Source organism: Canis aureus, chromosome 19 (genome assembly GCF_053574225.1).
Source record: "Canis aureus isolate CA01 chromosome 19, VMU_Caureus_v.1.0, whole genome shotgun sequence".
NCBI lineage: Eukaryota > Metazoa > Chordata > Mammalia > Carnivora > Canidae > Canis > Canis aureus.
Window position 1 is genome coordinate 35726996 of NC_135629.1, and position 12999 is coordinate 35739994.

Genomic DNA, 12999 nt, shown 5'->3' on the forward strand with positions numbered 1-12999 from the left:
CCAATAGGAAAAACATGGATGAGATTTTAATAGAAAAATAGTGCTTCAGATTTTTCATTTGGCAAGCACCCTACTCTAGAGCTACTCTTATTTTATTGAGTAGAACACATCAGCTTAATAGAGGAGCTCTCAGTGTTTGTACCCTGATGAGACAGGCATGGGCCCCCTGGGAAATAGGCCCTCTGGGGTTTTGAGTCCACTTGTGGTTTGCCATTCATTCTCATCTCATTGGAGAATACACTTGAACAACAATTATATGTGCTGATAAATCAAAGCCAAATCCTTTAATGTTCTGTACTCATATCTCCTTGAAAAAGGAAGGCTGAACCTTTCCATAAGTTATTTCAGATGTGATTGTCTTCCTATTGATCAGGTGGTGGTGGTAGTGGGATATTCTATTGTTTAGCTTTAGTGCTCGCAAACTGATTTTAAAGGCAATGCATTTTTCTTATTAAAGATATCAAATAATTCAAAAATCTTTGCAAAAGAATTCCACCATCCAGAAATACTAACATTTTGGTGAGCTGTGTGCCTTCCCAGTCTTTTTTTCTATATCTAACCTCTTTACAAAAAAGAATGAAACCGTGTTATAAATATCTTTATAACTTGCTATTTGAACTGTTAACATTGTATGTTGGACACATTTCTGCATTAATAGATTATACCTAGAGCATCATTTTCATAGCTTCAGGGTATAGAATTTTGCATTATTTAATCAGTCCTTAACAATGAACACTTAGTTCTTTTTAAATGTTTCCTATTAGAATGCCATAGCTCCTTGGGCTTCATCTTTAAGCAGTTGTCTAATAATTTATTTAGAATAAATTACTAAAAGGGAAGTTGCACATGTACATTGATACCTATTGTGAAGTGGCCTCCTAGAGAGTCTGTGTCCAATCACTCTTTTATTTTTATTTTTTTAAAGGTAGTAAGTAATCTCTATACCCAATGTGGGGCTGGAACTCACAACCCCAAGATCAAGAGTCAAACGCTTCACTGACTGAGCCAGCCAAGTGCCCCTCATCCTACTTTTATGTCTTAAATGGCACCATCTTGCTGTACTACCCCTCAAGTCTTTGGTTTTGTTTTACTTTGCTTTTCCAAATTAACTCTAATTGGTACTGAGTTCTCAGGATTTTTCTTCCAAGTGATAGGGTACAAACCAGGGAAACAGTTAAAATGCTAACTTGAAAGTCAGTGCAGCAGGGAAAGAGAGATGAAGAATATGCTTGTAGAAGTGACACTATGATGCTCATCTGGCTTTTCCTCTGTGGGTACAGGCCTTTAACTTGAATGTATGAAGTTTCTGAAGGAGTTGCCTCTCTCTGTTTCCTTTCTTTGTTGTAGGTGAAGATTTGTAGGCCTCGGCCAATAAAAGGGAAGTGGCTGGTGCAAGAAATGAGCAAGTGGTCCCACTTTCCTTGCTCCAGATCTTACAAACACATAAAACAAAATTCAGTTAACCAGTTGATTTTTGCTGGCATACGTTTTGAATCTGGAGCTTCTTGGCCATTGAGGGGTCTGAGGTTCGGGGCCCTTTTATCCTTTTATTGGTGAATTCACTGAAGTGTAGGCAGACAGAAAATGTTCAAGTGGCAGGCAGATAAACTTGTTAAATCCCTGGGAGTCTTTCCTTCCTTGCTCTGGGAGTTTATCATCTTGGCGGAGTTAAAAGGCAATTAGACCTGCAGGTCTTTGCCGGCTTGTTTATTGGCGTTTTACACATGGGTGTTGAAGAGACAGGGTCGTATTAAACATTCCGATCCTGCTGGCTGGAGGGGAATGAGACCTCGTCCCAGCTAAGTCTCCTCGAGAGAGAGCCTTGCCAAAAAGCTGGAGGAAAATCCGTTTAAATATAGTACCTGTGCCCCACGATGCTCATTGTTGGTGGAAAATTGCAGTCGGCTAGCTCCATGCTGTGTTACATTTCCTGGGAAATGGTTTTATGGAAGGGCGTTTGATGAAAAAGTTCATTCCTTTTGTAATTGTTAGCTGCCCTGTGGTGTTAGTTAAGGTAGAAGCACACTAGAAATGCTTCTTGCTACAAATCTCTAGGGCAAGCCCATTCATGACAAGGGAAGGCTACTAGTTTGAAATTGGATGAGGGACAGATTTCCTCTAAGCCTCCTGGCCCTTCTGGTTCTCTGCATCTCCCCAGGCAGGCTAGTCCTGGGCAAAATTGCAGAGAAGCCCTGTCTTAGGCTTCTGCAACCACTTCTCCCTCTTCTCACACCCCTCCCCTCCATCTGCCAGGAGCCTTGCAGACAGAACTCTCACACTCATATGCTAGTGAAGTAATATGGCCCTCATCCCTTCTCCCTAGGAAGTTGTTGTTGTTGTTGTTGGTGGTGGTGGTGGTGGTGGTTTTCAGAGTCAGCTTGGGCACTCATCTCAATGGAAGTGATGAGAATTTGCAGGGCTGAGCATCCCATGGTGGTTAAACACACAGGCTCAGGAGTCAGATACCCCTGGGATCAATTTAAGGCTCTCTGACTAACCTTGTGGCTGGAATCCCCTCTGATCTCAGGATTTTTTTTTTAATCTATAAATGAGGGACAACAATAGTCCCTACCATGCTACTCTGTTGAGAGAGTAAATGAACTAAATCATGGAAAGTGCTTAGCAGAGTGCCTGTCATGTAAGAGCACAGTAAATGACAGCTATTATTATTGTTGTTGTTGTTGTTGTTATTATTATTAAAATATATTTTTAATTTTTCTTAAAGATTTTTTATTTATTTATTCATGAGAGACACACACAGAGAAAGGCAGAGACACAGGCAGAGGGAGAAGCAGGCTCCATGCAGGGAGCCCCATGTGGGACTGGATCTTGGGTCTCCAGGACCACACCCTGGGCTGAAGGCGGTGCTAAACCGCTGAGCCACCTGGGCTGCCCTAAAATATGTTTTATTTATCTAAGACACACCTAATGCGTGTAATATACATACAGATGTGTGTATACACATGCACAGTTGGTTGTCAATTATTTTTTTACAAAACTTGTAATACCTTTTTTAGTGTTTTTTAACCAATCTAGGGTGTTCCTGAAATATAAAAACCTATCCAGAGAAAATCCTTGCTCATGTCCAGAATACCTGGAATGTTTAAGGACTTTCCATTTCCACAACTGACCATTGTGCTCAGTCCAGGGAACTCCTTTCCTAAGTGGCTGCTGCTTATCCAAATCTTTGTTTCTTAGGAGTCAGGCACCCTGCCTTAATTTTCTCATCTAAAGAAAACACAATAGATGACTGCAGCTTTTATTCCCAATCTGACCTTCCGTGTTCTGAAACTAATTTGCCCTAGTGTCTTGCCAGCGTCTGTGCAAGGACTTCCTCTAGCTGAGGAATGTGGTTCTGATTAAGGACATCCTATAAGACCCAGGAGGATCGCCTGGGAAGGAAACCGGACTGAGACTAGAGTGAATTTCCATTCTCCAGTCAGATATGTGATATAGAAGACCAGAAGGTGTATGGAGTTTATCATTAGAAAGACTAGGAAAGAGAATTAAAGCAAATGGCTGACAAATTGGCTGTCTTTTATGCAAAGTTGACGAGCTAGTCCGCCTCTTTTACCAGAAAGAGGATATGCAGAGCCCTCAGGCCAAATGGCTCTGCAGGCAGCAGGCTTTTTGAAGTCTGCTTGCAAGCCACCACTTTTAACAAGGCCTCTGCTGAATTGCCTCCTCATAAAGATGTAAAAACTTAATTTTTACCTAAAATATCTTAGTTTCAACAACTGTGATTCCCCTCCTTAGTGTGTACAATGCTAGGGTGAAATGCCTGCGTTATGTACAAACACGGTGTGTTTTTTCTCCCTACACTCTTATGAATTGAGTCGAAAATGCTAAACCTTGCTTTATTCTGAGATGCTAGACCTTTTCCTGGACACCATTAGGCACTAGCTCACCCCAGGAGGTGACTTGGTGAAATGCTCCAGGATCCCTGGAGTAATGGGAGCTCTGTATCCATGGGAAGAGGGATGGCAGTGGCATGCAGTGGGCAATGAAGTTTTGGAGAGCTTGGAGTTTCTTTACCAAATATCTAAGAATCTACTAATAGTTGTAACCCTAATATGATTTTCTTGTTAATCTCTGTCAAACCATGAAATCTGATATGCTAGCCATGACTAAGCCGTGAAATTTGTCAACTTTGTCTGTGATTTACACAAGCTCTGTTTAAAAAAGAAAAGTCTTAACACAAAGTGTGGAACATTACTTCCCAGCATGCCGCTAGTATCTTATGACAACAAATAAGAACAGAGTGAACACATTTCTTGTGCTGTTTCAGGGACCAAGAATGGATAAGATAAAACCCAAAAACTAAATAATGTATTTTCCTTTGAGATGATAAGTATGCACATGGTAGATCTGCTTAGTAGATGTCAATAAGTATGAAATAAACATTCAAAACAGTTTTATGGTTCATATCATTGGGCATGATAATAAGCTTCCTTAAAGTGGTAGATTGTTTTTGAGGGAAAATAAATGAGTAAAGTCTGTATTTTTTTTTTTAAATCATAGGTTATATAACTAATCATTTAACATAGTAAAGTGGCCATGTGTTTAGGCATTGACTTGAAATCTCTTTTTGTCGTTGGCTAGCTGGGTGAATTGTGTAAGTCACTTAACTTTTTTCCTCAGTTTCCTCTTCTGAAAAGTGGGGGTGATAATAATTTATAGGTGCTCTAAGGCATAAGAAAGATACTGCCTTTTTTGTAGGTAATCCAAGGCCTTATCCATTTGAGTTCTGATTATAGTTAGTGACATTATATAATGATATAATAGATTGTTGGCTATCTTTGTTATCCCCAAAATTGATTAAATTAAGTTCATGTAATTGGGAAAAAATATTTTTATTTTACCAAAGGAAATCTGGGCAGTTTCTGAGTTTTCCATATGGAGGAAGGGAGAGAAATACAAATGAGGAAAGACATTGCAGACCTGGGGAGTAGTAAGGACTCTCCTAAACCTGCCAACTGCCTTTTACTCTTGGACTCAAAGAGAAAGAATTCCCAGTCTTTCTTAACTGTCTCCTGACCTCTATCTACGCTGTAGATTCTAGAATCAGGTATCAGATGACTTAGAACTTGTCTTAGTGTATACCTAGAGCATTGATTTTCTTTTTTTTTTTTTTTTTCAGAAACAGGGGCATATGCCTGCTCAAGCAGACCTGTGTATTCACTTTGACTAAAGTCTTTGGTAAAAACAAAATGCTTACACACCAGTGTGTAAAGTCAGTCAGGAGGTACCTCCATCAAGACACGCAAGACTTATCCTGTGGTTGTAATGCCAGCTAGAATTGGAAGTGGGTTACTCTTCTCTTTTATCTCTGTTGATGTACCCAGGTATTCTGAGAAACACAGGTAGGCAGAGATGAATGATTTCAGTAGAGAGCGGCTGGGGTGGGGATACTTATTCACACAAAGAGTATGTTCTGAGAAATTCACTCTTTATGTATCAAGAGTTGAGGACTAATTCCTGCAGATTTAATTACTAAATTCTGTAAAGGATAGTTTTTTACATAGCTGTAAGAGTCCCTGTGGACTTCTGCTAGAACCTTCAGACAAGTACTTCTATTTTTCCCGTTATGTTTATTCTAGCTTTTTATTAAAGCAAAAAACAAGCTTAAAAGCACAAGGGGAGGAGGGCCAAGGCCTCTGGAGATCCCTTTATTCTTGTTCTTTCTCCATTTGAGACATGGCTACACCCTAGTCATCAGATTTCACTGGTTGCAGGAGAGAAGTGGAGGGCAATTAGAAGAATGGGACAGCTGGAGCATGATGATAACTGCAGGAGGAGGCTGCATAGGAACTGAGGAGGCAGGGTGTCCCAGATGTGATCATCTGAACTCTCCTGATACACTTCTCCATCCCCTAAGGCATTAGAACTTTCAGTGAGAGAAATTGCTAGAATCCAAACATTTGGATCCGTATTCCGTCAAAGGATCCATATTTGGATCCAATCCGTCAAAGGCCAGTCATCGTACATAAACCAACCTGGTTCCTGACAGAAGTCAGTACTTTAAGGTACATATAAGTCAGTGCCTTGAAGCAAAACCTCATTGGAACCTCACCACTGTAGAGTTGTGCTTGGCCTCAGCTAGCAGGTGTGTAAAGATGCAACCAATTAGCTCATTGAGAGGACAAACCAATTCCAAGCCCTTCTTCAGGGCTTAACAATGCATATGCTAATTAAATAAATTATACCTTACCTTTCATTCAAATCCATCCTGAAGGAAGGACATCTGCCAATCCATTCTTAGTTACTGCTGGAATTTCAAAGAAAGTCAATAAATGCCTTTACTTTAAAAAATATTCTATAAATCCATTCAATTTATTTATTTATTTTTTTTATTCAGAGAGAGAGAGTGAGAGAGAGAGGCAGAGGGAGAAGCAGGCTCCATGCAGGAAGCCCGATGTGGGACTCGATCCCCGGCCTCGAGGATCACACCCCGGGCTGCAGGCGGCGCTAAACCGCTGTGCCACCAGGGCTGCCCTCATTTTTCTTATTTTAAATGTCTTTGCCTACATTTGCCCAAAGAAGTAAGGCTTTACCATTTTGGACTTTTTCTCCACAGTGTGTTTTAGGCCGTTGGAGGCATCTTTTGAGATGTTTGAGCCCAGCCTCTTCCAGCTTTTTCATTGGACCTAAATCCAGGAAACCCAGCAACAATCTTAAGATTTCATTTTCTTTCCTGTGGAATGAGAAGCAGGATATCTATCCACTTTGGAACTCACTGCATAGATGCTTGTTCTTCATTTCTAATGTTCTCCTCCATATCCTTTAACTCTTTCTGGTTTAAGGTAAAATAATTTCTGTTTGATATAGTTTTCCCCACCTTGGTCCTTAATGGGTCAGTGAGTCTTCTGTGGCTTCATGGCCCTGATAGTAGGGGGTGCTGCTTTCTTTGGTCTTTTTGTTTAGTTAGCTCTCCTCAGCTTATATTTTACATGGCTCTTAGAAAGTTCTAGGAGTGTGGTGGTGCCCTCATTCCTCACACTTCAAGTAGAAGATACCACAATACTACAAGAAATTTTATTTTCAGAGATGCTATGAGGAAAATCCAATAAATACCTCAAATGTTCTGTCAAAGCAGTGGTTCTCAAATGGAGGTCATCTTGGCCCAGACTCCTAGATGGATATTTGATAATGTGAAGAGACATTTATCTCTCCAACTTAGGGAGAGAGATGCTACTTGGCATCTCATAGGTACAGGCCAGAGGAACTTTGCTTCATATCCTATAAGGCATAAAGGAGTCTCAATGACAAAGAATTATCTGTCCCCAAATTTCAGTAGTACCAAAGTCGAAAATTTTGCATTAGAGGAATTCTTGGTCTTTTTTTCTTTTCATCCTCAAGGCCTGAGGAAAAAGAAAAAACAGAAAGGAAAGGAAAGGAAAGGAAAGGAAAGGAAAGGAAAGGAAAGGAAAGGAAAGGAAAGGACGAAAGAAGGAAGGAAAGAAGGAAGGAAAGAAGGAAGGAAGGAGCTCCATTTTCATGAGTGCAAATGTCCTGAGTTCTTATATTCCACACAGACCCAGGAATTGGAGAGCACAAGGGTACTACTAAGCAGGGCAAAGTGCAAGGTCAAGGCAGGTCTTCTCGGCTCCAACAGCTGTCTCAGCTCCAAGAAGAGACAACTCAGACCAAAGCAGAGGACCAAAAAGTTACAAGGATGTTTAGTTTGTGATAAAAATCATTTTGCAGATTAAAGTGCTTCCTCCTGCCCATAAAATGGTATGTTCTTTAAATAACTCAAAAATAGGAGGCATTTAACTGTGTTGTGAGCAGGAGGCAGAACTGCTGCTCAAAGCCACGGTCAATTAATTCCATCCTTGTAATCAAGCCTACTGAAGCTGTAGGTGGTAGCGCTCTTCATATTTTCTCTAATATGCTGTTGAACTACCCCATGTTTTAAATGCCTCTGTTCTCAACCTGATGGATTCCAGGGATGTTTCCTGGACTCAGGTTCTCTCTCTACATCTCTTGGCTGCCTTCTCCCTCACTCCTTCAGTGGTAGCTAAATGGCTACTCCACTGCCACATGGTACCTCCCCCCACATGCAAGCCCAGTTAGGAAGAGTGAATCTCTTTCCCAAGATCTTCGACAGAACCTCAGTGTATCTCACTGGCTTATATTGAGTCACATGCTCATCCCTGAGCCAGTGAAGTAATTAGGGGAATTCTAGGAGCTGATTAGCTGAGGCCAAGGTTCTAGTACACTCCTGAGCTGTAGCTGAACTTTGATGTGATGCATGTAAGCTGGAAGTGGGTAGATGTGTTACATCAAAGGGAAATTGGGGCAAGATAATCAAAATAGAAAGGATGGATGTCCAGGAGGGTAATCACACATAAACACACACACACATACACTATACACTTCTTGCTAAGAAAAGGCTTGGGATTTTGAAGGGGGAAGCCTCAGGTCCTTTCCCTGGCCTTGCCTTTAAAGACCTATCTCTACCATTAACTAGCTATATCACTTGAGATAATTCCACAGCTCTCTCTGCCTCCTTTATGTCATCCACAACGTGGAAGTAATAATACTATTAGAGTGGTTGTGAAAAATCAGCCGTGGGATATTGGAAAGGTGCAAACAAGTAGTGGTGGTAACATTAGACTCGAATGGATTCAGTTCAGCTTCTAGAGGCTAGGGGACCAGCTACAACCCACCCAGCTAGTCTATGCCAGCCTTCAGAACCCAGTGTCTAAATTTATCCCAATCCTCATTGTTACAGGTCAGTGTGGGAAATCTTCTGAGGTCAATGATTGAGGTAATTGGCTTGCTGTGGATCTTGAAAAAGTCTCTCTGTTAAATGACATAATTGGTTTTAATTATATAATTATGGCACTTAAAGTGTGGGGGTGAAAGGTTACTATTATATTTAGAAGTGAGATCCCCAAATGAAGCAAGGGTGTTCAAGCCAGTGTTTCTTCAAATTTCTCTTTTTATTTTTTCAGAGGGAAGTCAGAGTAGGCTGGCCTTGGCCCTGGCCATTTTGGGACGATTATCCTGCATGAGGTAGTGCTGGGGCTGCTCACAGCATCATAGGAACCTTTGTAAAGAGACGGGAAAGGGCTTCCGTAAAGACCTCATTGCGATCTGAAGTTAATGAGCAGTGGGAACTCAACTGTCAGCAATTGAATGTGATTGGGCAGGGTAATTATATGATTGCCTCTGGTGTTTGCACATGCACAGGGATATTTTTATTGGAAAAAACCTAATTGCTTACTTACTTAGTGGAGGGAAAACCTAAACAAATTTGTGTTGTCATAGATTAAAAAGACATCCTTTCTTTGTCTCTAAAATAGCTGCTTGCCCTGCTTTTTAGAAATGAGGGTTTTATTCTTTTCATGTTCAATCAGAGATGTTGTTTGCAGGACTTGAATTATATGCTAATATGAAAATATAAAGGAAAGCTACTTTGGACTGTGCATTTTGGTAAAATGACCACGTGCTTATTGCCATGTCTTAAACCATCCCCTACAATGGTCTCTTTCATAATGCAAAGGCAGCTAGAATGCTGGGCAACACTCAAGATACTGAGGCTTTCACGTTTTTTTTTTTTTGTTTATTTTGTTTTGTTTTCCTGCGTGGAGCCCCATGACAAGATTGGCTTCAGAAGCTATCCCGTTTTCTTTAGTTGCATTAGGCAAGTGGGAGGTATCATTTCTATGGCAGCCTTTTAGACATCAGAACGTTAAGGGTAAGAATAGCAAAGTGTTCCCTCTGTGATTTCCTAGAAACTTAAAGGAAAAGAAAGGGCAAAGTGAGAGAGCCCAAGAGAAGAAGCCTTGGGGCTCTCATTTTGGTGATGCTAAATTTCAGTCCAGCATCTTGTTTTGACAGTCCTGCGTAGGTATGGCATCTCACCTGTGATGCTGGTGTGCAGAGAGCAGATTGCTGCAATTGAGTCTATTCTATAGCAGTTCAACTCTGCATTATTGGTCTTTTTTCCATCTTCTTACAGAACAAACTATTTTCTAAGTTCTTTCCTGACATCCCACCAGAAGAGGTCAAAACATGACTGCATGATGGGGGGGGGGGGGAACCTTGTGTTGAGAACAGCCCCACAGATCAACCATGCTTTCTCATCTCAGAATCTTGCACATGCTGAACACACCATAGTCCTGTTGGCTAACTCCACAGGTCCTCTAGGCTCAGTGTTAGACATCACTTCTTCCAGGAAGTCTTCCACGACCATCACCACCCAGTCTGGTTTGCCTGCCTTTGCTTTATGCTCCCTGGCACCCTCTAGGTTCCTTTATCCACTGTCCTTTAATTGCTTGTCTCATTGTCCTGAAAATGCATAAACTCCGTAAAGGCAGGGCTTATATTTATATTTGTCACTGCTATATCCCCAGAGCCTGGCACAGTGCTTGATGAGTGTATTCAGAATGACTGAATGAGGAGAGGAATGGTTGCTGAGTGTCCTAGGGAATTGTGGTGTGTGATGCTTGGGCTTCCCTACCCTTGCTGTTAATACCGCTTTCTTGTTGCTTATAATTTTCATTGCCCCAGATGATCCAGCTCTGTCGGAGGCACGGAGGCACAGTCAAATCTCATGCTGTACATTGATCACCTGTCCAACCTTTGCCTAGAGTGGGAGCCCCCAGTTCCTTCAAGAGATCCAACTTTACCTGTCTGTAAAGAAGAAGAGGAGGAGGGAGACAGCGGGGAGGATCCGGTGGCAGTTTAACACCAGAGCAGGTCCAATGTTTACTTTTACCCTTTCGGAGGTGGGTAACTGCTGGGTTTCAGAGAGAAACCTGCACAACCATCTTGGATTTGGGGGCTCACACATACTTTATTTTTTTGCTAGCATCTAGAGCTTGCTGTTTTTGCATTTAATTCACAGCCAGACTACTCCATGATTACCCCAGCATAGAACAAGAATCCAGGTTCATCATCCACATGATGCAAATTCTCATGCTGGCCTCATGTTGTTTTGTGTCTTGCTATGTGGACAGAGAGTACGGTTCATTCACTGGTTCCTATTTCATGACTATTATATTTATTATTTGCTTTTCAAGGTCTGTGATTTTCAACAGCCTTGCTTGTTTTGATTCTCTGGCTTTTGATGTTTTGAATCCCACCTCCCACCACTGCCCCCTCCCCATCCTCTTAGACCATGAGATCTGGAATAACTGCCAAAGGAATGAGCTGGCATTGAGAGCATCCCTCAGTGTTTAAGTATAGCCTTACACAGCCCTAGGGTATGTCTAACCAGCTTTCTCCCTAAGCAGAACATGAACCTCTAACCTTGTAGGCCTCGGACAAAAGAGCTTCCTACTAAACCCCTAAACTCCCTAAGTTTGGACAGCCTGTTGTTGGCTAGGCCATGATAATTTCTGGGTGAATGGATATTTGCATGTGGAAACCATGGCCCCAGGTGGCAGGGAGACATAAACCCTCAGAGCCCCAGGGTGCTTCTTGCATAGTGGTCTGTGACAACTCCCCTAGCTCTAAAGCATATTCTCTCTCTGTTGGTTCTGAGGGTCTATTTAGTTTTTATTCTTAAGTTTCATTTCTAGTTTGGCATAATAAGCACCTCAATTAGGATCTTTTGGGTTTCCTTCAAGAAAGAGAGTTTGAACAACCTCTCCTTATAGCAGGTGTGTTCACCAGTGTTACGTGCTTTGAATCAGATGGGGATGGGCCATGGTGAGCTTTATGCCTGAATTCCAAGGAGTTCAGTTTAATTTCCAGTTTTGGAATAGTACCAACGGATGTCTCGCCACCTCATATCCTTTCTGGATTGAGGCAGATAATTACTGCCTACACAAATAAATCACATACTTTTGTAAAAAAAATGTTTTTTAAATGACATTTGATTTGTAATTAAACTTGGTGATGTGGTCTCTGAAGTGTCTCATCTTGCCTAATCACAATTATGTGATTTATGTCCTTTTAGAATATTTCTGCATGCAGGGCTTAGTTCTCTGGTTATTATTGCATAACATGGTGAAGGGGAATAATTTAAGATCAGAAAAAGACAAATTAGAATAAATGGTTGCCATTTTAGGTCAGATTCAAACCACTAATTGTTTCTATTCTATCATATTTTCATGGCCCTTCATTGACTGATTTATTCAGCAAACAGATTTAAGCACTGGCTCGCTAAGTGCCCTGCCGAGACCAACAACCTGCTTTCCACCATCTATCTTCTGGGAACTTGTTGGAAATGCAGATTCCCAGACCCACTGCAGCAGAAACTCTGCAGGTGGGGTCCAGCAGGCTGGGTTTGAATGAGCTTCCTGGTGATTCTGCTGCACACAAAAGTTTATGCACTATTGGTTTAAAACTTCTGTAAGTACGTGAGGTGAGGTCATTAATAGGAGTACACTGATAGCCCTGTCAGCCAGGAGCTCGTGATCCATTTTGGGCACAAGGCATAAATTCATCAGACAACTCAGCAGAATGATCTTTATAAAATGTAAATTACATCATACACTTACTTCCTAAGTGCCCCTAGGCAGTTCCCTTTGTGCTTGTAATAAATATAAATGCTTGGCTAAGGCCTGCAAGGCCTGGCATGCACCATCCCTTGCCTACCTGCCCAGCCTCATCTGGTGCCATTCCCTCTCTCCGCTGGTGCTCTGCAGCACCACGTGGGCCTTCTTTCTAATCCTCAGACACATCTGCTGAGTGTGATGTCAGCAGGAATGTAGAGGAAGGGGAAGAAAGAGAGAATATTGCAGAGGCTCAGTAATAGGCTTGGTCACTGAAGTATTTTTTTCATATGATACAATATATCTAAACCCCAATGTCCCTCTTGGCTGATAACATTAATATATGGATATTGGTATGTATTGATGTGATAATGTATTCATGTGATAATATAACCAGCCTTATCTTGTAGCATAGCCAAGTCTGAAAGGAGTTGCTGAATCGTTAAGGAAACATTAAATATAGTTTACTTTGGTCTTAATGTTATGTATTTGTATTGATTTCCCTCTCTAAGAGTTGGCCCAGCAGGCACAGCCAACCACTGAGAAC

General features: G+C 41.4%; 1 protein-coding gene across 22 annotated transcripts in view; it reads left to right on the forward strand.

The window, feature by feature from the left end:
* ERC2 (ELKS/RAB6-interacting/CAST family member 2) overlaps positions 1 to 12999 on the forward strand; it is a 904101-nt gene that overhangs the window by 795650 nt on the left and 95452 nt on the right. For 2 of the 22 annotated variants that reach the window (XR_013357839.1, XR_013357837.1), the window contains one exon: positions 10522 to 10710. The exons of 19 other annotated variants lie outside the window; for them this stretch is intronic. The gene's annotated coding sequence lies outside the window, so the exon portion shown is untranslated. Of the gene's footprint in view, positions 1 to 10521; positions 10740 to 12999 lie in introns of all 22 variants that reach the window. One more of the 22 variants, XR_013357838.1, reaches the window with a different exon arrangement.